Source organism: Melospiza melodia, chromosome 1 (assembly GCF_035770615.1).
Source record: "Melospiza melodia melodia isolate bMelMel2 chromosome 1, bMelMel2.pri, whole genome shotgun sequence".
NCBI lineage: Eukaryota > Metazoa > Chordata > Aves > Passeriformes > Passerellidae > Melospiza > Melospiza melodia.
Window position 1 is genome coordinate 114900790 of NC_086194.1, and position 21871 is coordinate 114922660.

The following is a 21871-nucleotide window of genomic DNA, read 5'->3' on the forward strand; positions in this document are numbered from 1 at the left end:
CAGTCTATTCCTGTATCTGTTATTTCTGTTTCTCTCTTCGACAGGCTGATCATAATACTTATCCTTCTCTCCTCTCTTGCCTTGTTTTCTACATCAAAGATACTAACTACTGTGTTCTTTAATTTAACAGCTTCTGCAGCACAAGACAGAATAGATAAATTTTATGAATAGTGAATGCTTGTATGATGTCATCTTCACATAATCTCTGTTTTGCTGCTCTGAAATAGATTTCATTTCAGTAAATGTGCAGACCACCACTACAGAGACACCATACTGACTAAAGAAAGTTACAAGTACAGTAATTCTATTTTAAAGCACACTACTGAAGTGTGCTCATTATTCTGTTCTTCTAGCTGTCTAATAGACAGCTCTTTGCATCCCACTTATTTTTGCCAGAGAGAATGGTTTTACCTGAGATCTCTTCAAGTGCCAACTCTAGGCACTACAGCCAAAACAGGGGCTGTGACACCTATAAATTATTGCCATACTTAAGAATCAGGATGCACAGTATAATATAGGCATATTTAGAATAGAATTCCTATTTGCTTGCCTTGAACCCAACTAGAAGCATACTAAAATAGTGTAGCAAACATCACAAGTATATATATATGTATATAGATATATTTGACGCATATGTTTGCACAGCAAAACAACGTGCAGCAAGTATTGCATTTAAGTATATGAAGAATGTGTCCTCCCAAGAGTAAACAAAAACTTGTGTAGTCGCAGGCAGGTGGGAAGTGTGGGAAAACATATAATCAACAACTGAAGAAAAGGAATTTGCAAGACAAAGAACAAAAAGAAAAGATAAGCACAAGGGACAGCAAAGAGGCAGGATATCCTACTGAATGTGCAAGTATCAGGATGACTGGCAAAGCCAAAACAAAGATAAGCAGCACTGGTAGCAGAGGGAATCCCTTTTTGGGAGGCAAGCTGCATAAAGTATTAGGCTTCCAAAGGAACTTTACCCATAAAAGGGCTCCCAAACCTGATCAATTGACCTCCTCAACTGTTGACCACCAGTACTGCATCCACTGGTGCATCACCTCCTTGGTATTGCATACTCATAGCTAATTCAGGATACAGTGGACTAGCGTGTGTGTAAAGCTATTTGGTGATCATTTGTAACAGCTAACCATTAGCACATCTGTCATTAACAAATGTCAATCTACAGAATTTTATTTTAAAGTCCCTTTATCAGTCTTCTAAATACTTCTAAAACAGCAATTTCTAATTCCCCGACTCAGTTGCAATAATTTTACCAAAAAAATTTAATCATGGCTATGACATTGAGCAGTGTGGCCATTTTGTATTTTACATCAGAAGAGGACATAAAATGGGTGTTTCTCTCCTTCCCTGTGACAGAGCTAGAGGCTGGTCACTGCCAGCCTCTGTGTGAGGCAGAATGTGTAGATATGAGCTCCTCATTGCTGACCAATAAAATACACTGCCTTGTGGAGTTACCTTGTTCATATGGCTTTGAAACACTCAAGGGAAATATGCCACTGCTGCAGAGATGAGTGATGAAGCAGTTGGCTTCTGTTTATGTGAAGTTTTGATTTTTTTTAATAACTTTTTTTACTCTTTGAAGGTATGTAGGTATGTGTGCAAAATAACTACAGACTATAACATATCTAGAAGCCTCTGAAGTATTTGTTTAAATTTTAAATGCTGCATCTGCATCTGCACTGCAGTTTCAGATATTAAACCCTGATGTATATTTTGAATCCCTACAAATTACACAATTTCTTTTCCTTTCCTGCTGCTTCTCCTTTAATACTACTACTACTATCAGCAAGTTTTTTTATTGCTTACCAGGAGTAATACTGATTTCATCTGCAAGAATCAGGCTAGTCACAAGTTACCTCATCATTAAGAAAAGCATTCTCTATGTTCATTAACAGAAGAATAGCAGCAAGGGTTCATGTAACCTTGACCATCATTTTGCTTTCTCCTCTTTCTTGTTTTATACTATCCTTTTAAACTATTAGTCAAGAGCCTCACCTGATATAAAGTGATGTCACCCCACTGAAATCTTGACTAACACAAGGCTCAGAAACCTTCTTCCTTCAGATCTTCATGGACAAGTATAGATTTGTAGCCAAATGGTAGTCTGTGCTTGACATGAAAATATATGAGATCTAAATGAAAATATTAAAATGCTCAGATCACATGAGTTTGTCCTGCATCCTTGATTTGAAGAGCATTGGTATACATGTTGCAGTTTTAGTCATGCTGTAGTAGCACCATCCCTGTTGTGTGAAGATACATAGAAGTACTAACATGCTCATGTCAATACATTTTTAATTATTGTTATTACTTTTTTTTTAATATAGTTTACCTCGATGCAGAATTCATGACTTGGAAACTGCAAGTCTCTCTGATGTTGGAATTGATCCACAGGAACTACAATAATTCTACAACCAGTACAAAACATGCTAAACACTGTGAAATCTTCCAGTCTTTGAGCTACTTTGGTCCTTCTGTGTAATTGAACCTTCAAGCTGTCCTAAATGCTTGCAATGGCTAGAAACTGGAGCAAGAAAGAGTGAGAGAGGGACCACTGTCATGGCAATTTTTCTTCCAAATTTCTACAAAGAGGCTACTGCACCATTCCTCGTGGACACAGATTTGCCCATGGTTGTTTGCAAAGGTTGTGGGCAAAGGTTGTGGGCTGGGCTTGTGTCATTACATTCAACCTGCTAGATTCAGGTCTGCATTAGAAATATTACTGAAACAAAATTACCCTCTGGTCTAGAGTTAATTAGTTATGTCTAGTCTGGAAAATTTGGCACATTTAGGAATATTCTTTGGCATGAAGGCAGGGTCTCACATCCCCTGTGACTGTTACTGAACTGTCTATCAATGAACTTGCCCATGAATTATGGCACAAGGTCATTGGAGAGCAAACAGTGTTTGGAAATGGCTAAGGGAGGGATTCTGGCTACCTGGGAGAGGCCACACTGAGATCAAGAATTGTTCTAACAGTTCACCAGTGCAGGCATATGAACCCCTTGCTCCCTGCACCCATCATCAACCACTCTTAATTCAGAAGCTACCAATGCAGCCTTAATAATACAATACCTTCAGGGAGAGAAATTTTAAAATTATTCTGATATTGCATCTTCCTGTGATGTTAAAACCAGTGATACTGCTGAATGCAGCAACAGATTCCAAGTGCTTGAAAGAAACAATTTCCAATAACTCAGAAATCATACCAGCTACGGTATGACCTGCTCTGTATAAGTTTTCACGTTTGCCTTCTTGCCAGAGTTTCTACATGTTCAATTGAGTGACATCATGAACTTTGTAGAACTTTTTTTTCTAGCATCTCAGACTCATGAGGGGAAGAAACATTTGGATATTATATAAATAAATTATATTGATACTTGGGTTTTTTGAAAGGACTTTTCTGAATGGTGCTGCATACTTACATTTAAGAAAGGGAAACAAGGCAACAAATGTTATGAAACGCAAAAAGTAACATTTGTGATTATGCTAAAATCATTTAACAAAGGAAAGCTGACCACTATGTGTACAAAATAACTCTAGAACATTTATACTGCAAGGGGTTTTGTACTTTGTGCTTGATATATACAGTCAAGAAATAACCAAGATTAACAACAGACCGTGTTTGTTCAATGAACATCTCCAAATATTTACCTGACCTCTAGACTGTAATTCAGCTATGTCATGGTTTGGGCCTGGCACAGAGCCAGTCCCCCCATGAGAATACCTTCTCCCTGGTGTCTGCTGTGAGATGTGACCAGGAATAAGCAAAGCAGGCTCCAGCTTAAACATAAAGAAAACTTTATTACCTAAACTACAAGAAAAGAAGGAAAAAAACCTATAAGGGAAAAAAAAATTGAAAACCTTACAAAAAGCACTTTCCTCCCCCCCACCACCCAAAAATTTCCCAATCCAATACATTCCCCCAAATCACCAACTGCCCAGTCTGGCACCACCCTTTAGGACATTCAAACTTCAGTCCATGAAGAGGAGAGGAGTCCTTCTTGCACCATAGGATTCCCCTGGAAACACGCTGAAACCTCGTGTGCTTCCATGTCACTCGGCACCGCCCGGAAAGTCCTTTTGCCTTTTTGTGACATCTTCCTTCCATGCCCAGTGCTCTCACCACTGTGCATGGACCAGAGCTGCTTTTAGGGTTGTCTTTTAAGGATGCCTTGTCTCACTCCAAAAAGGCACAGTCTCTGCTTTGGGACATCTGTCCCCCCCATTTTTTTCCAACCCCCTGGGGCCGAGGGGTCCCCACAATGAACCCTCCTGGTTCTGAGGCACTGCCTCCCTCTAAGTGCAGTCTCTGTGTCACAGGAATAAAGCTGAGTCTATGGCTACACAAGAAAAGTCCAGCCAAAAGGCCATTCCAATCATCTCTCCCCACTCAGCCAGGCTTCTCCACATCCTTCGGGCCAGGTCCTTGTTATCTTATCTCTTATCTTTCTTCTTATTCAGCTCTGAGGAGGATCAGCATTTTTGCAAGGTCCCAATCATGTAAGAAAAAGGGTTAAAAATTTCAGTCTCTGTCTGTCCCAGAGCTCCGGCACTCCCACACTCGCTGCTGCTCCGGCCGGGCACCTCCTCGCTGCATTCCCCCCCCTTTTCCTCCTGGGCCGGCCGCTATCAAATTCAGACACCGGCTCTCCTCTCTCTCTCTCCTGGGGCGGGATGGCTGCCCGATGGCTGTCTCTTGGGGCTCTCTCCACCCTTCCATCCTCAAGGGCCTCCTCACCCCCCATCTCTGTCCAGGCCCAGGCCTCCCATATGGCTGCCCCTCCCCTGCCCAGCAGCAGTGGCTGGACGAGGGAGGGCGATCCCTCCTCTTTGCCTTGAAGTCCCAAGACAGCCTCCCACGGCCGAAGCTCTGCTTTTAACCCCTGTGTGTTCTCAGAGGTGTGTCCAAACCCCACTGGCTACACCAGGTGCCAATATCAAAATCCGAGCACCCATTGGTTTGACCACAGCATCCCAGAATTCCCACTTCTTCGTGGTCAAACCACCACAAGCTATTAAGATGATAATTTGCTTGTGTTTCTTTGCTTCCGAGCAATATTTACTCCCAAATAAAGAAGTGGAATTTTAGGGGAAAGAAATTATCTCAGATTTATTTTACATATCCCTTACCTTTTTTACTTCAGTGTTTAATTTATGAAAAATATTTGATTTAGTAGTGATGGGCTTAACAGGATGTAAAATCCACTTTGAATTCAAACAAATATGAAATTGATACGGATTTTTATTTGTAGTTTGCATTTCCCCAGATTAGAAGAGAAAATATAAATATATTAACAAAATGATGTCCCATCATGGTGTCATCATAGGGTCTGAATTTTACTAAGGGAGGCAGTTTATAAACCTGTAATTGAGTGACAGAATTTCTCCTTAAGGGTTACAAGCTACACATTAGACCAGATGCCAACTGTTTGCTGCAAGAAATAGACCAGACAAGTGTTTCCTATCTGTTGCAATACTTATACAGCAAAACTTCCACTGAAAAAAAATCAGAGGAAGCACTGTCTGATGAAGTTGTGTGAGATCAAGTGATTTTTTAATTTGAATAGGAAGCAAAGGTAACTGTCTTTATCCTGCCAGGGAGTAAGATTCTGTTATCAGAAAATGTCTAGCGTTGAGTCTTGACCAGCAGTATTTGCATGTTTTTTGGTATGATATGTCAAGAGCAGCTGGAATCTTGGCTTTCTCTCCAAAGAGAATATTTCCTAATATTGCCATTGTTCTTCTTCCAGCAAAGTTGAATTCAACTTTATTTTTTACTTAGTTTATCAATTACATATAATTGTGATATAATGTCCTTTATAATTACTAAAGCATGGGATTTTCCTAGATTCATAGAATTGTTCATGTTGGAAAAGATCTTTAAGACTATTAATCCAACCATTAATCCAGCTGTGCCATGTTCACCACTAAACTATGTCTCTAAGTGCCACATCTACACATCTTTTAAATACCTCCAAGCATGGTAACTCCATCACTTCCCTTGGCATCTGTTCCAGTGCCTGACAACATGTCCAGCAAAGAAATTTTCCCTAATATCCAACCTAAACCTCCCCTGGTGCAACTTGAGGCCATTTCCTCTTGTCCTATCACTTATTAAAGGGGAAGAGACCAACCCCCTCTTGGATGCAATGTCCTTTCAGGTACTTGTAGAGAGCAATAAAGTCTCTCTTGAGCATCCTTTTCTCCAGACTGAACAACCCCCTAAGTCTTGCTCCAGACCCTTCACCAGCTCCCTTGCCCTTCTCTGGATTCATTCTAGCACCTCAATGTCCTTCTGGTCCTGAGGGGCCCAACACTGAACACAGGATTTCAGGTGCAGCCTCACCAGTGCCAAGTACAGGGGAACAATCCCTGTTCCTCCTGGCCACAATGTTCCTGCTACAGACCAGGAGTCCCTGGCCTCCTTGGCCACCTGGGCACACTCTGGCTCTTGCTCAGCCACTGTCACTCAGCACTCCCAGGTCCTTTCCACCAGCAGCTTTCCACCCACTCTGCCCCAGCCTGTGGCACTGCCTGGGGTTGTTGTGACCTAAGGGCAGGACCTGGCACCTCAACATTTTGAGACCTCATTCTCTGGTTTTCAACCCATTGATCCAGCCCGTCCAGATCCCTCTGCAGAGCCTTCCTGCCCTCCAGCAGACCAATACTCCCAACACCCAACCTGGCGTCATCAGTGAACTTACTGAGAGCACTACAAAACTCTCCAAAGGTGAACTTTCCGTCACATGTTTTTAATGTTTTTTCAGAGAAAGGGACAATTTTGATTATATTTAAAGTAAGTCATTGACATATTTCACACTGCAATAAACCTGACTCCCCTGCAAAACTTAAAATTATTTTGAAATTCAGTCATTTTCATCTCTTTGGTGAATATGATTTCGTTTTGTGTACAAGTAGGTTCACTGAATTCACTGTCCTGTGAATTCTTGGATACTTGCAAGTCTCTCTCTGGTAGAACTCCTCTAATCTTAATCAGAATTTACAATTTGTTCCTCATGTCCAGCTTCTCCCTTTACTGAGCTTATTTTTTAATAAAAAAAATTAGAAAAAGACACAAAAATTTTCTGAGTTACAGTCTTCTGTAGACAGTAATACATTATTGTATATTTTTAGATTATGCTTTATTGCCCTGATCAAAGAGCTTTTAAAAGTGTAGGAATATAGTGTAACCTCACCTTGCCAGTACAGAAATTAATAAATTACTATAAGCCAAGGTACTCTTTACTGTATTAAAGAAACTTGCAAATTTAGCATGATGTACAAATTATTAGAGAATTATTATAATGTGGTTTCAGATTTTTCCATACTTGGACATTATTGCCCATTTTATGATAAATTATTTTTTTCATAAAGGCCTAATTGTTTTAATCAAATTACCTGAAAAGCTTGGTTTTAATTATAAATGTGATGTTTCTTAACCCCATAATGTTAAAATACTTGATGAAAGGATACATAAAAGTTTGAATTCCACACAAGAAGAAAAGTACAGGATATTTTTAAAAAATAATCTGATTTTAAGTCAGTGTCTTGATTTATAAACATATATGCTTGTCAATACTGAATCCCCAATCTGTCCTGGAGCAGCTCTGATAGTGTTTAGTTTTTAAAATCAAATTTTCCAATTTCACAAATATTTTTCTTCCATTCTGCTATGTGAAAGAACCACACCCACAAAACATTTTGCAACATGGGCAAAATAGTGAAGCTGCATGCAATGCTGATAAAAATCGTGCAACAATGTCTATAAAACAATTTTTTTCTTTCTTATCTTTAATTTTTTGCTGCATATATAATTGTAGGGTTTTTGTTTAAATAATGATAAAAGGTAAACATTTTTGACATGGATGTATCATCCTTTTTTGTTAAGCTGGTTGTACCTGCCAAAGGTCTATACAGGAACACTGCAAATTTTATGCAGTTGGATGGAAAGCAACTCTGGATACTGGAGAGAAGAATCCATTGTGTTCAGTGGCCAGTGTAGTCCTTTGGTAACAGGGAATACTGCAGAGAATATTATTGGGAAACTTGCACCTGCTGGATTGGAGTTGAGAGAGTATCACACTTGAAAAAAGTTAGCTTTTGACATTAAATTGTGGACTTTATGATTTAATGACAGAGAGGGCTGATTTACTTTAATTTTTTCATAATCCAGTATGAAGGATCAAAATCTACCCCTTGTATTAAGTAAGAGCTCACATTTTTTCCCCTATATCGTTTTAGTTCACGAATGGATGATAAGATTTAGCTGGTTGGATTTACCTGCTGACTCCATGGATTAGCTGCCAAATGACTGTCATCTTCCCTTGCAAAGCTATTGTGTGCTTGTTTGGGTTTTGAGTTTTGTCAATACTGATAGTAGTTCCATGACAATAAGTTTTGAGCAGCAACTTTCATGTTCAATTTTTTTCCTAATAGATGTAGCTTTCAAAACATTTGAAAACTGATGGGCTGGCCATGGCAGAACACAGCTTTCTGCTTCCCTGTTGCATTTAGTCAATTTTACTAAAGACTTTTAACTTTCTTCATTAAAGGAGAACCGTCAGACTCCCACATAAAGCTTTTGCCATTACAGTTGCACACAGATAGCTCCCAGTGTTGTAAAGGCTGGAGGAAGAGGTAATAGCAGTAGATTCCACTCATATTTCTGTCTTATGTATCCTATTTTAAAGCATCTTCTTTGTCTTAGAAAAGCTTACCACTGGCATTTAATGTAAGAGTCAATCATCTTTTCTTTTGGAAATGAATATTGAAATCTTGCTGTTTTGAAGATAAGTAGATTTTTAAAATAGATTAGTATTGGAGCTTAAAAGTTGCTAGCTCTCAGCTAGAAAAACTTTGTTAAGATTTCCTGTTTCACACGTATTTTGTATCTTTTGGGCAGTATTAAAATACCCTTCATAATGAACCTCTTATCTCACAGTCTTTCATTCTTGCCTCTTTGACTTACTCTTTACTCACTGGTTATTTACTGATTATTTGAATTGAAGGGACAAACTATGTTTAATTGTGCAATTTTGAGAGGACTTGGTGAGTAAAAAGACTCAGACCCTGATAAGAGGATTAAGTCAGGGGAAGAGAGGTGGTGAGACAAGTACAATTTTTTATAGTAGAAATACATCTATTTTTGTAATAGGCCTTGTTTTGTTTTTCTCACCAGGGCATTGCCATCCCCATCATACCCCTGATTCAGCTCTCAGAAAGTTTGATTTTCTGCTGAATAAGGTCCAGACACTTCGGATTGTATTGGTCAGATTTTTCATTTCCTTACTTGGACAAAGATATACAATGTTTAGGGATTAAGTTTTTCCGATTTCAATTGCAACCTATATACTTCATTGCCTAAGTGCTACTTTAGCATCAGTTGCAAGAATATAAATAAAAAGCACCACTCTCTATTTGTTCATCTAAGACCTTGAAAAGCAGTAAATCAAAATCCTTTCGTGGTCTACCTTCAGTTCTCATGACAGGACCAATACATTTGGACTGCTGCAACTTATTTAGATGATGTTTGTCAAGATGGTGGCTTTAAAACACATAGCAGCTTTTTTACAGCAAATCTGATTACTATTTTATGTGCGTAACCCCATGGCAAAGAGGACCTTAAACATTTTGCCTTTCCAAGCAAGTTTACTCCACAATTCAGGGACAGTCTCTGTGTTCCTGGAAACAATTTAGATGTGCAGGAAAAGAGAGATTTTGTCACTGTTAGTCTTTCCTCAATGTAAAGAACTCGCGTTTCTATGTAGTCTTGAGGGGTCAGTGAGAGAGAGAGAGAGAGAGAGAGAGAGAGAGAGAGAGGAACATACAAAATAACAATGTTTCCCATCCCAGGAAATGAAGCAGCATGCACTATTTCCTCACAGAGTAAAATAATCTAATCTACACTGTAGATGGACAGCTGTGATTAACTTATTTTGTATAAAAGCTTAATTTTGCCATTCAGTAGAGACTGAGAAGAATGGAAATAGCTGTCCCAGGTGAGGACCCAAGGACTTTAGGAAACAGGAAATGAAGCTGCTGGTACACATACACATCTTTTTAGTGGAAGACATGGTAAAAAAAATAGAATTTGGATTCTGTCAAACACAAAGCAGAGTTTCCTTAATGTACCAGGGAGAAAGCTCAGGCTACATTACTGCATCTAAGATTTAAATGGTGATCACTCTTTGATCCTTGGAAGTATTTTATTCTCATTCTGGCTTTTTCAGCTAGTTCCCCTGCTTTTTTTTTTAGGGCATGGCTTTGATTGCAAGTTAGATCTTTGAAAATATGTCCATGAATTTAATCTCTTGGACATGTAATTAATCTTCATATAGCTTTGGTAGTAATGCAAACACACCTGTAGGATGTTTTCCTTTGAAAACACAAGGAGAGAACCTGTAATAAATCTGAGAGTGATAGCTTTATCGTGACTGACAGATCTGCTGGAGGCCTCTTCTTTATGAGTATAATTTGGGAGTATATAAAGGAGAGATTGATTTCCACAGACCACTCTCTTTCCCTTAGTATTTATTCTTAGTCTGTATAACCCACTCTAATTTTTATTTTACAAAAAGACCTTACACATGTGACTTGATTAAAACAATGCATACTGCATTTCTGTGAGTCAGCACAGGCCAATGTGAACACAATTTAATTTTTTCCTTTGCGAGCCCCATGACTGAGTGCTGTGCATGATTTATCAAGAAGTTGCAGCTCTCTTCCTCGTCAAGACTTGTTCTTCTGGATCCTTTGGAAACAACAGTTTAACCTTTTGAACAGAGCCAGTACCTTCTAGCAGGCGAAGATGAAGTGCTTTGAGAAAGAGGCTATGGGAGTAATGAGATGTGACTCTGAGATGAGTCTTGCTTGACAAGGTACAACAAACCTCACATCTCATGCTAAGAAGTGGCTGTCACTTTGATCTGCATGAATCTTAGTGCTCCATGGATTTGAGCCACTGTATGTGTGTTGAGTCAGATCTTTTTTTCCTAGGGAAAAAGTTCTCCCGATGTCCACAGGGCCAACCAGGTAGTGCAAAGGCAAAAATCTGACTCCTTGACTAACCCTCACAGCATTCACTTGGTACATAACAACAACACTTTTACTGATAGGGAAATTGAAAACTAGCATTTTAATTAACTTGACTAATGTTTTCTTGCCTTAAGTTTCATGTCTTGCACCGTGCTGCTTCAGGACATTTTTTCCTTTTTACAAATCACATCTCCTTAGAAATCTACAATTAACAGTTTTCTTAAATACCCCTCTGTTATTAACTGTGGTGATTCTTTCCTACTTATTTATTCTGTAGGATGATTAGGCAGTAATTCTGAGAAAGTGAGTGTTGATGGGCATTCACCAAATACAGAAAATGAAAAATTTATGGAAATGAGAGGCTCTATAGAACAAAGAACATCTTTCTACTTGCTTGTGCTCCTTTATTCTTGCCCAAATCCACAATAAGATATTTTCTTTGCTGTTTCTTTTATTTATAATCAAAACAGAATGAAGAGAACACAGCTTCATCACAGCTGAGATATGTCTTCATTTGAGGTCATCACATTTTAGTGCTGTGTCAAAAAATGTGTTCAAGACAGAAAGAGATTCAGTCTAGCTGAAGTAAAGACGCTGCACTGCCAATAATTGTTGTCTGCAATAGTTTGTCACATTGAAAGTATTAATTAAAGGAGTTGGGTGTTTTTTTTAAGTGTGATGTAACTTGTTGCCAGCTGGCTGACCAAGAGCCTGGGGTAGGTTATATTTGTCTCTCTCAGAACAGGAAAAAGAGATCTTTTATTTTTCTTTGTTAAAACCCAGTGTGCTTGGCTGTACTATACCGGGCAGATTGCTTGAAGTGACTGGCTGCCAATGTAATTTGTGTTGGTAAATAAATATAAAATGTTGGGATCTTTCAAAGATGGGATCAGGAGGCAATGACTGATGCCAAACAGAGTGCACTCATTTCCTGAGAAACAAAACTGCTCCATCAGCTCACCTTAAGCTTGATTTGCACAATCTCCATTTTTTCTGTCTCTTCATAAGAAAAGCTGTTAAACTGAAAAATCTCTTACGTCTATTGTGTAATGTCAGGCTCACCTGGCTCCTTCATGCAGCCTGAATAAAGGGCTATCCTTTGCCCTGTCCCATAGGGCGTGCTTTTTGTCTTCCTGTCAACCAGCTTACCAATGCTGGTTAGTGTATGTGCTAGCTTTGGCTGGAATAGCGTTAATTTTCTTCACAGTAGCTACTATGGAGGCATATTCTGGATTTCTGCTGGAAACAGTATTGATAATTACAGGGATGCTTTCCTTACTGCTGGCCAGAGCTGACAGTGTTAAAACCTTTTCCATTCCTTATGCCACCTCACTTGTGAGTGGGCTGGGGGTGCACAAGGTGTTGGGAGGGGACACAGCCAGGCCATCTGAACAAAACTGACTCAAGGGATACATCATACCATATGACATCACGTTCAGTATATGAAGCTGGGGGAAGAAGAAGAAAGTAGGGACATTTGAATGGATGGCATTTGCCTTCCCAAGTCACTGTGACATGATGGAGTGCAACTTTCCTGGGGATGGTTGAACATCTGCCTGCCCATGGGAAGTGGTAAATGAATTTCTTGGTTTGCTTTGCTTGTGCCTGTGGCTTTTGCTCTACCTATTAAGCTGACTTTATCTCAACCCATGAGCTTTCTCAGTTTTACCTTCCTGCTTCTCTCCCTTATCACACTGCCTGGAGTGACTGAGGGGTTGTGTGGGGCTGAGTTGACAGCTGGGGCAGAGCTACAACAGCATAGTGGCAGAAGGTGGAGCAAGGACATAGCTGATATAGGCATGCTAAAGTAAAATAGTGAGACACAGATAATAGATATGGACTAGGGAAAAAACAGCTGGGGTTCTGGTGCAAAAATTTCAAATTTGTACAGTTCTTCCAGAGGAAAGATAACTATGGCACAGCAGAAGGCAACATCTCCCAGGCCTGAAGAAGCCTTCAGAAGTGGGTATCACCTGATAAAAAGAGGTGTACATAAACCTGCTGTTTCCTCATCCTTGGAAAAGGCTAGAAAAAAGTATAGTAAAGTCCTGCCCATTGCTGGTAGTAATAAGTTTGTCCCCTGTTACACTCTACTTCACTAGGAAACTCAAACTGGTGTTTCCTACATCACAGGGATCATTGAAGGTAAATGGAGAGTTGCTGTTAAGACAGACATGCAGAAACAGAACAAAAATGCACTTATTCTGAGGAACAATTTAGAAGGGGGAAAATCCTTTGTAGAAAGGAATAAACTCAACTAAAAGCAAACTGCTATGCAGTTCAATAAAAGGTTGCCCTCTCCAGTCAAACAGATACAATTTGCCACAGTGTATAAAGAGGATCTTTTTCAATTTAGCTATTTCCATTAATGTATGAACCACTGATCAATATTAGACATCACTTAGCTTTTCAGGTCATGAGAAACAACTCACTGGCAAGCATTGTATTTCTAGGAGACAAAGTCAGTGGGGTAATGTCTTGGTTTGAAAGACAGGTGTCTGCTAGGGAAGGCAGGAGCCTCCCTTGGAATGGAAAATGTAAGCCCCCTCCCTTTGAATTATTATAATTTTGAAATTAAGGGGCTCTCAGGTAAAGATATAGGAATAGGAATAACAGTTTTTTACTGTGTGTAATAAAGCAAACAAAACTACAACAACTACGGCATTTACACCAAACAGAAGCGGGAACCCAGTCCCAGCCTTTCGGCCGCGGTGCCGCCGCTCCCTTTGGTGCAGTCCCGAGCGCGGCCAGCAGGGGCGCTGCTGGCTCCCGGTGGGCGGGGCAGGTGCGATGGTTCCTCCACGCCTGCAGGGGGCGCTGTGGCGGGGGAGCACATGGCAATGGCGGCTGGGCCCGGATGGGAAGGGATGGAACGGAGGCTTCACTTCACAAACACCCAGGACAGCTGATCCCCGTGCCCCAGCAGGACTCTGAGGAGCACCAAGCTAGAATGGCAGGAATGAACAAAAATGCTGGGCTGGTGAATGAGATATATCAGAAGCTGCATGGTGCTAGCTGGAGCTGTGGGGACGTCCCGGCAAGGTAGGGGATGCAGGGCCCCACAGTGCAGGGAAACTCAGAGCAGTGCCAAAGAAGCTTCAGGGGTGGGGCAGCGGCGGCCTGGCTCCCAGCAGGGCAGGGGGAGGCAGGCTCAGGATCCAGGGCGTGCTAGCGGACGGGGACAGGTCCCTCTTTTAGTAAGGTAGGTGGTAATGAGGTCCCAGTTCATGGCTGCTCTCACAAGCAGAGGCTCAACCCACAGCAGAAGAAGCAGCTCTGGCTCTGCCAGCAGCAGCAAATTCCCTCCCCAAAGCAGCAGCTCTGGCCATCCTCCTCCAAAACTGAGAGAGAACGCCAACAACTGCCCCAGCCCTGTCCTTTGCCTGCCCAACTCTCATGGTATCTGCCCCCTCAGAGAGAAACTCCCAGATGACAGAAGTGTGACCAGATACCCTCCTCTCCTCAGCTTGATCACTTCTTTTGTTTCTTAAATATCCAGTTGTTAGTACCTGCTAGCAACTTACAGGAAGAAATTCTATAAGTAAGAAGGAACAAAAGGAAAAAAACCTAACTCCAACAGGTAAAAGTATGACCATGCAAACAAATTTAATACTTCCCATGGAAAGTTGAGGAACAAATTAACAATTTGCCTTAATTGTGTCAAAGGTATAAAGATTCAGGACTTTTTCAAAGGCTGTGAATTTCTGGGCAGCCATTTCAGCATGGTTCTTAAATACATCCAGAGACCTCTGGAGAAGGAAACAGACCTTGAGTCAAGCTTCACCTGCCCTTGTAGACTTGCAAGGTCTAGCAAATTTCAAATGTAAGGAGGATCTGGGTAAGTAGACTACAGAAACACAGTCAGGAAACTACATGACAAACTCATAATTTGTAATTTCTGATTGCTTTTTGTTAGAGCAGCTTTCTGAGGCCTCAACTATCAACACATCTCCATCATAACCAGCACTGAACATATTTGTAATTGGACACTGTTCTTGTTCTGCAGTCTATAGCAATAAAGGAAAGTAATATATTAGCTGTTATACAGATGGAGGACTGGGAGATTAAATATCTTGTCCAGGGTCAAAAAGGAAATGTGTGACAGGTCTGGGACTTGTGAACCTGGAAATGTCGAGTTGAAGGCCTCAGCTGTGGGCTGTATATTTACCCCTGAGTGTTAGCTGACTGCACATTTAACAAAACACTCCAAAGGACACCAATATGTTATTGTCCTATTGGAAAATGAGTGGACAACCATGCTTCTTCTGAAAAGTGGCCAAATCTTGCCTGGGTAAACTATTCAGTTTTGATAAATTGTAGAAAGTCATTTTAAAAATAGATTGTTTAGTCTTCTGAGTATGCTTACATAGATTCTTCACAGAACAAACTATGTCTCCTTCTTGTAAATATTAATAAATAATGTTTTTTACATTTCACTTAGGAGCACTCAAACAGGCAAGAAATAACCATGACTGCAAAGCCTGAGCTACTAACTCAGTTCAGTGCCATCAGAAGAGTTTTTGTCAACACTGAGTTCAGGCAGTTAAAAAAGATGGACTAAGTATAGCAGGGATTTTGCCTTACTTGAACTACAGAGCTCCTCTTTTAGATCAGTAAAAGAAGAAATGCTTTGGGAATCAATGACCCAGGTTGTGGCTCCATTAGTAGTTTGGCCCAATTTTAATTAGCTGATGATGTGTGCACTATCGTTTGCTAATAAAGGGTGTAATGATTTCAGATGGATGCTGCTATAAAGCCCCCAAATTTTACGTGTGCACTGTCCAACATTAAGCCTTCTGGTCTCTTCTGGGTCATCTCCACTTCCAGTGGGAATCCTGAAAGGCTGTTCAGGTTTGAATGCAGCAGAGATGCTGAGCGAGGAGCTTTTCTGACTGGTGCTGTGCTGCAGTGGCTTTTGACAGCAGGATACCGAAACTCTCCCTGTAATTAACTGTGTACTGAGGGTCCATTAGAAAGGTGTGTGATGACCCTAGGCCACGGATTTCTGGCTTTACCATGGCCCTGGAAATATCAGGTTAGCCATGAAATAATTTCAGTTTACACCATGTGACTCAAATCGAGGCAAACCTTTTAATACCCTGAGTAGCAGGGTGGGAGGTCAGAGAAGATAGCATAGATGATGCTTTTTCAGAGTGTGATTAATTCTTTTCTGTGTAAAAAAAAAAAAAAAGAAAAAAGGAGTAAATATTAATCAGAACACTTGAAATTACTAAATTCTTTTTAGTCGTTTCATAGTCGCTTTCTTCTGTAGCGTGATTGTCTCTTTTTTTGCACAACAAATGAGAGAGTCTATAATTTGATATTGAGTGGGATTTGCATCTTATTTAAGTTATTTTGCTGTTTAACAAAGGTACAATACAGAAGTTCCTGTAGGAAAAAGGAAACCCAAAACCCTCCAGAAAGGCAAATTGAGGCAAATCTAACATGCATGAGTTAAAAACTATAAGTCCTCCACTACATCTGTTTTTTGAAAATAAAGAGAGTGCATATATGTGTATGTGTGAATTAAGAAGGTCTTATTTCTTTTCTTAGCAACATCACAGAAATATGGAACAACTCAGGTTGGAGGGAAACTCATAAAATTGTCTGGTTCAAACTTTCATGGAAAAGAGAATCGAGGAGATCATCTAGCACCAATTGCATCTTGAAAACTTCCTGTCATAGGAATTCTACCACATCCCTGGGTAAAAATGCTTTATTGAAAATGCAATCAAATGCATTTTAAAATCCCTGTTACCCTGTTTACACATCTGAATAAATAAGAGAATAAAAGTGAAAAGCCTAGTGAGATACTCAGGATCTGATTGAGCATAATGATCCCCATACTAAGGAACAGAGAAGATACAGTATAATATATTATCAGTGCCAGAGGACCTTACCTTTATCAAGGTATCGTCTTGTTTCCTCTCTTCACTCTTAAGTTTCAATTTGTGCTTACTTTAGAGGATTTTCTGCCTCTCAGAAAGGCAAAGTGGCCTACTTGTTCCCCTATAATCACGTTGCACACAAAACATAACTGGGTGGTTTACCAAGTCCTGTGGGATTGCTCCTCATAGAAGAAAACCAAATTCAGAGTTAATGCTCTTGGGACTGGCGGCTCTAAACAGCTCATTGTCAGACTGATCTGTTCCTAAAATCCCTGAATGGGTGCGGGAAGCCCCTTGGAGTGTTCAATGATAATGTGGTTTTCCTCTTTCATTAACTTTTGTGTACAAACAGCTATCATGCTCACTGGATACTAAGCACTTTACTGCCCATCTACATCCACATCAATGCTACTTAAGGCTAATCACATACTAACTGCATCTCCCAGTGACAAAGCTGCATCCCCACTCTGTCTGTATTGATCTCCCATCAGTCATTTGTAAGTGACCCTGCTAGACATGGGCCTTGGGCATTTTTCCAATACAAAAGCCACTTAACATTAAAATTGCAGAACCTCTTTTGGCCGTTTTACAAGTCTTTATCAAAAGTGTATAAAAACCTACCTTTAATCATAACTACTCTATGAATTTTTTTCACCTTTGACCATTGACCCCTTTAAGATAACGAAAGCATTTGTGCATCAGACTGCCCTTCTTGAAGTTTTATTCATTGTCTGAGAGGGCCACTAGAAGCAGTGGCAAAAAATGCTGGAAAGGAAATACTTTTGCAGCAGTGTTTGCTTCATTTTAACAATAGCAACACTAAAAAGGATCATTATTTCAGTCATTTATATGCCCTTTGGGTCCTGTGCCCATCACTTTACCTCATTCAGATGAGCAGGCAGTAGGTCTGCCTTTCTGTTCCCAGTCCTTTGCCATGTACCCTTGTACTTCTTGGCATGGAGACCATGTTTGTTTTGCATGTCTATGTGAAAAGCCAAACTAGTACAAATTCTTTTACTCTATCACTGCCACATATGAACACTGAATATATAATTTCAGACACTTTGTGGTTGTTGGATCTTGTTCAGGAGGTTAGATGAGAATTTTAATTGCATAATTCTGCCATCCTTTCTTTTCTGTACCATTTCAAGTTCTTTCTAATTTGAGGATACATCTATGGCTGGAGAACAAGCTTAACAACTGTCTTTTTCTGAAGTTCCATACTTGTCCAACCAAATCAGCTTGTAACATAGTTTGGCTGTGCTCAAGTAGCAACTATTTTAACAATTTATCTGGTCATGTACAAGGCTGTTCACAATGCCCCGTGGAAATTATTAAAAAATATTTGTGGTGGAAATGTACATTGTTTGCATACAAGCCTGTAAGGTCTCCTCCTTGCTAGAGCTCCAACTTGCTTTATTTGTTGGACTCTGAAACTTTAAACATTTCACAGACAAGTCTGACTTTATTCCCATAAGAGGATTCATCAGTGCATTTGAAGGGCCATATGTTGAGTTGACACTATCAACTATAGGCAATATGCCAACGAAGTACTCAGGCAGGCAGCTTTTCCTGAGCTCACATACTATCTTTTTTTTGACTATCTATTTTGATTTGTGTCTCATAAAATGCATCAATTACATATATAAGGAGAATTTCTCCACAGGATGTTAATGGAGTAGTGTACAGTAAAAGGTCAAAAGCACTGTGACTGATCCTCTCAGAATAACATCCAGGGAAAGCTTTCCTAAAAAAAGACAAAGTATTTATAGTAACGATAGCAAAATACAAATGCCACTTTGGAGTCTATTTGTCTAAATAAATGGCTCTCAGAATTTTTCACTGTGTGTTACTTCTTAGGACTAAGACCAACCTGTCTGCTCAAAATTTCACAGATTTATACTTGTGGGATGTTTGGCTATATGAAAACAGGTCTGATAGGATGCTGGGATAGTATAAAGGAAGCAAGATTAAAATGAACTCATCTAATGTGATGTGTTAGCTTCTTGTTGCATCATTTTGTGTCTGGAAGTATCACTGCTATGCAATGGCAATGCTGTGCTAGTAAACTCAATCATGCCAGTGACCAAAGACAGAAAAAGTGAGGTGTTCTCAGCACCCTTGCCAAACACCAAATTTGGTGGAAATTTGTGTATGACGCGAATCAGTGTTTCTGTTCTCTTAGTACTCTCAGAGAAACCTGTGCTGAAAAATTATTATGGTTGTAACCACATTGTAGATGGTTCACCTGGTGATGGAAGTAACTCTGTGATGGGGCATTAACAGCCTTGGATCACACTCCCTGAGGTGTTGGACTGAAGCATGCCTGTTGGCCAGAGCCTTGTGCCTAACTTAGCTATTTTGGACAGTAACTTTGAAATTTCACGATGGACAGCTAGAAAATATTTTTTATGGCGTTACAGTTGCAATACATATATAGTACTAGTCCAACTTACAAAGAATTATATTTCTTCCAGACTTTAATTAAGCACATAATCCATTTTCCACCAAATGTGTGTATATATAGCCATTGTCTTTGTGTTCTGGGGAACTGTGAGGAGCTTTTAAGAGTCTGTGGGGGGAACTCTAAAAAATTCCGGCTAAAGGACAGGATAAAAGACAAGACCCCACCTTACAGAGACTGGTTCTAAACAGAATTTTTCAGGTTGGATGGATTTTGAGGTTCCTCTCAGAAAGTATATTTGTTCCAGAGAGAGGAAAACCAGGTTCCTGGCATATTGGAATCAGAACTCAAAAACTTTTAAAAAGAAGCACAGAAAGACTGCAGCTTTCTTATGAGAAACAGTGCAGAAAAAACAACTTGTACTAAAGTTATCATGAGGAATTTCCAGGAGAGACAAATTCCAAGTGAGGATAATGGAGATATATAAGGAACATTCATAGAAAGGAATCAGAATGCAAAATGTTGCAAGGAAAAAAAAGGTAAAACCTTTAATACCAAAAGTAATGGGAGAAATTGAGACAGGGATACATAAGAGAAAAGAATAATTTCCTCATTAAACTGAGATACAAATTTTTTAACTTGCTGCATTTGCTGCACATTCAGAGGGGCAGATGCTCTCAGCTGATGCCAAACCAGAGTAAATTCTTCTGCTCCTCTTCCTTTAAGATGCTGAGGGAGATCTGTCAGCATCTGCTGCAGCAGAGGAAGCTTTTCTTAACAAAGAAAATTACTGTCACAGAGGTTAATTATGGGAATGGTGCCTACCTGGGTATGGCTAAGAGTCTGGACTGTTGAGTCTTCATACACCTGGGAAACTCTAACAATACCAGTAAAGTTACCCCAGCCTTCCCTGAAATGAACAGATACACATCGGAGTGTGTAACCTGCCTCAATGTTTGACTCCTTTGGAGAGCAAAAAAAAGTGCCACGTGTTGCAAGTCAACATCAAAAGTTACTGCTCAATCAATGTATTCCATTGGAATCTTACTAGGCAACTTACAACATTTATTAAATAATTATATGTTATTTTCACTTTCCTATTTTAGATCCCTTCTTTCAAACATAAATAATTTCTTGCATTCTTTCTTCCATGGGCTTATTTTAAACAGATAAACTTTGGATTGCTGTTGTTGTGTCCATAGAATCTTAATGCCTAACCTCAAAAATCCAAATGCTAAATAAAGTCTTTCCCTCCAGTGCTCTAACTATATCCATTTCTCTGTTTTATTTCTGTTAGGCTTTTTTCATTCTTCAACAAAAGAATAAGTAAATCCTCATTATCCAGAATCAGTTGAGGCTTGTCTATATAAAGAATATATTGTGGTTTTTTGTGAGTCTGTATGTGTGTGCAGAACTGCACTGCATTAGCATTCTTGAATACAGGCTTTTTAATGTACTAATCTTAGGAAGGTAAAATCAACATTCAAATGGTAATTATTTAGGAAGTAAATTGATCAATTTGTCCTAAGCTCCATGAAGATGAACTGAGGTCAATCCACTTTGCCTATTAAGATTTTGAAGATATCTGGTTGGATTACTTTCACAGTGAGCTCCTGTTTTCTGCTGAGGTTTAAAGAACAAAAAAAAAAAATAAAAAAAAAGAAAAAAAGAAAAGAAAATATAGACTAACAGAACTTTAATGTTAGACCTTAGGAAAAACAAACTTTTTATGTAAGCACAATTTCCCTGGTCCCAGCAAGATGTCCATGTAAATAACCTCTGCATTATTAGCTTTTAGTACTAAAGTTCTCCCTGTGATGAAAGTGAAATGGCTGGCAACCAAAGAGAGTTGAGCTGTCTTGGTTCTACGGCCCTATATATATACTCTGAGTTATTTTTAAGGCTTGGGAATTTGTAGATGAGCAACTACAATCTATATGGAAGAGAGACTAAAAGAACTTTAAGGCAACCTATTGAAACAACTCTGTAATTTCAAAACTGAGCAGAGTGAATTTTTTAACTCAAACAAAACATTACAAAATTGTTATATCTAAAATAATATTCTATAAGTCTTAGAATTATCGTATGAAGTGTTAGGGTAGAAGCATATATTTTGTGGTGGCAAATCACTAGGCCACATGAATTCAAATTCCATAAAATCAAAACTTTTCTTTCATTTCAAGAAAAGTACATTTTGTAGAAAAACAGACAAGTAGGCAGAACATGTCTCGCTAGTGACTCTTTCTAGCTCTTCAGCTTAAAATATCCTCAGTTCAGAAATGGACCTGTGCATATCAAGGAGTTGGAATCAATGATCCTTGTGGATCCCCTCCAACTCAGCATATTCTGTGATTTTGTGATTTTTTTCCACTGTCTCACCACTTTTCTAGAGGTACTTTCCAGATGGTAAAGATTCCTTAGGTCTTAAACATTTTTTCTGAGAGTATAATAAAAGTATGGTAATTTCATATGGATTTTCCTAATGATTCTTTGACGTAAAGCACTTCATAAATAAGAAAATGAGTAAGAGAGC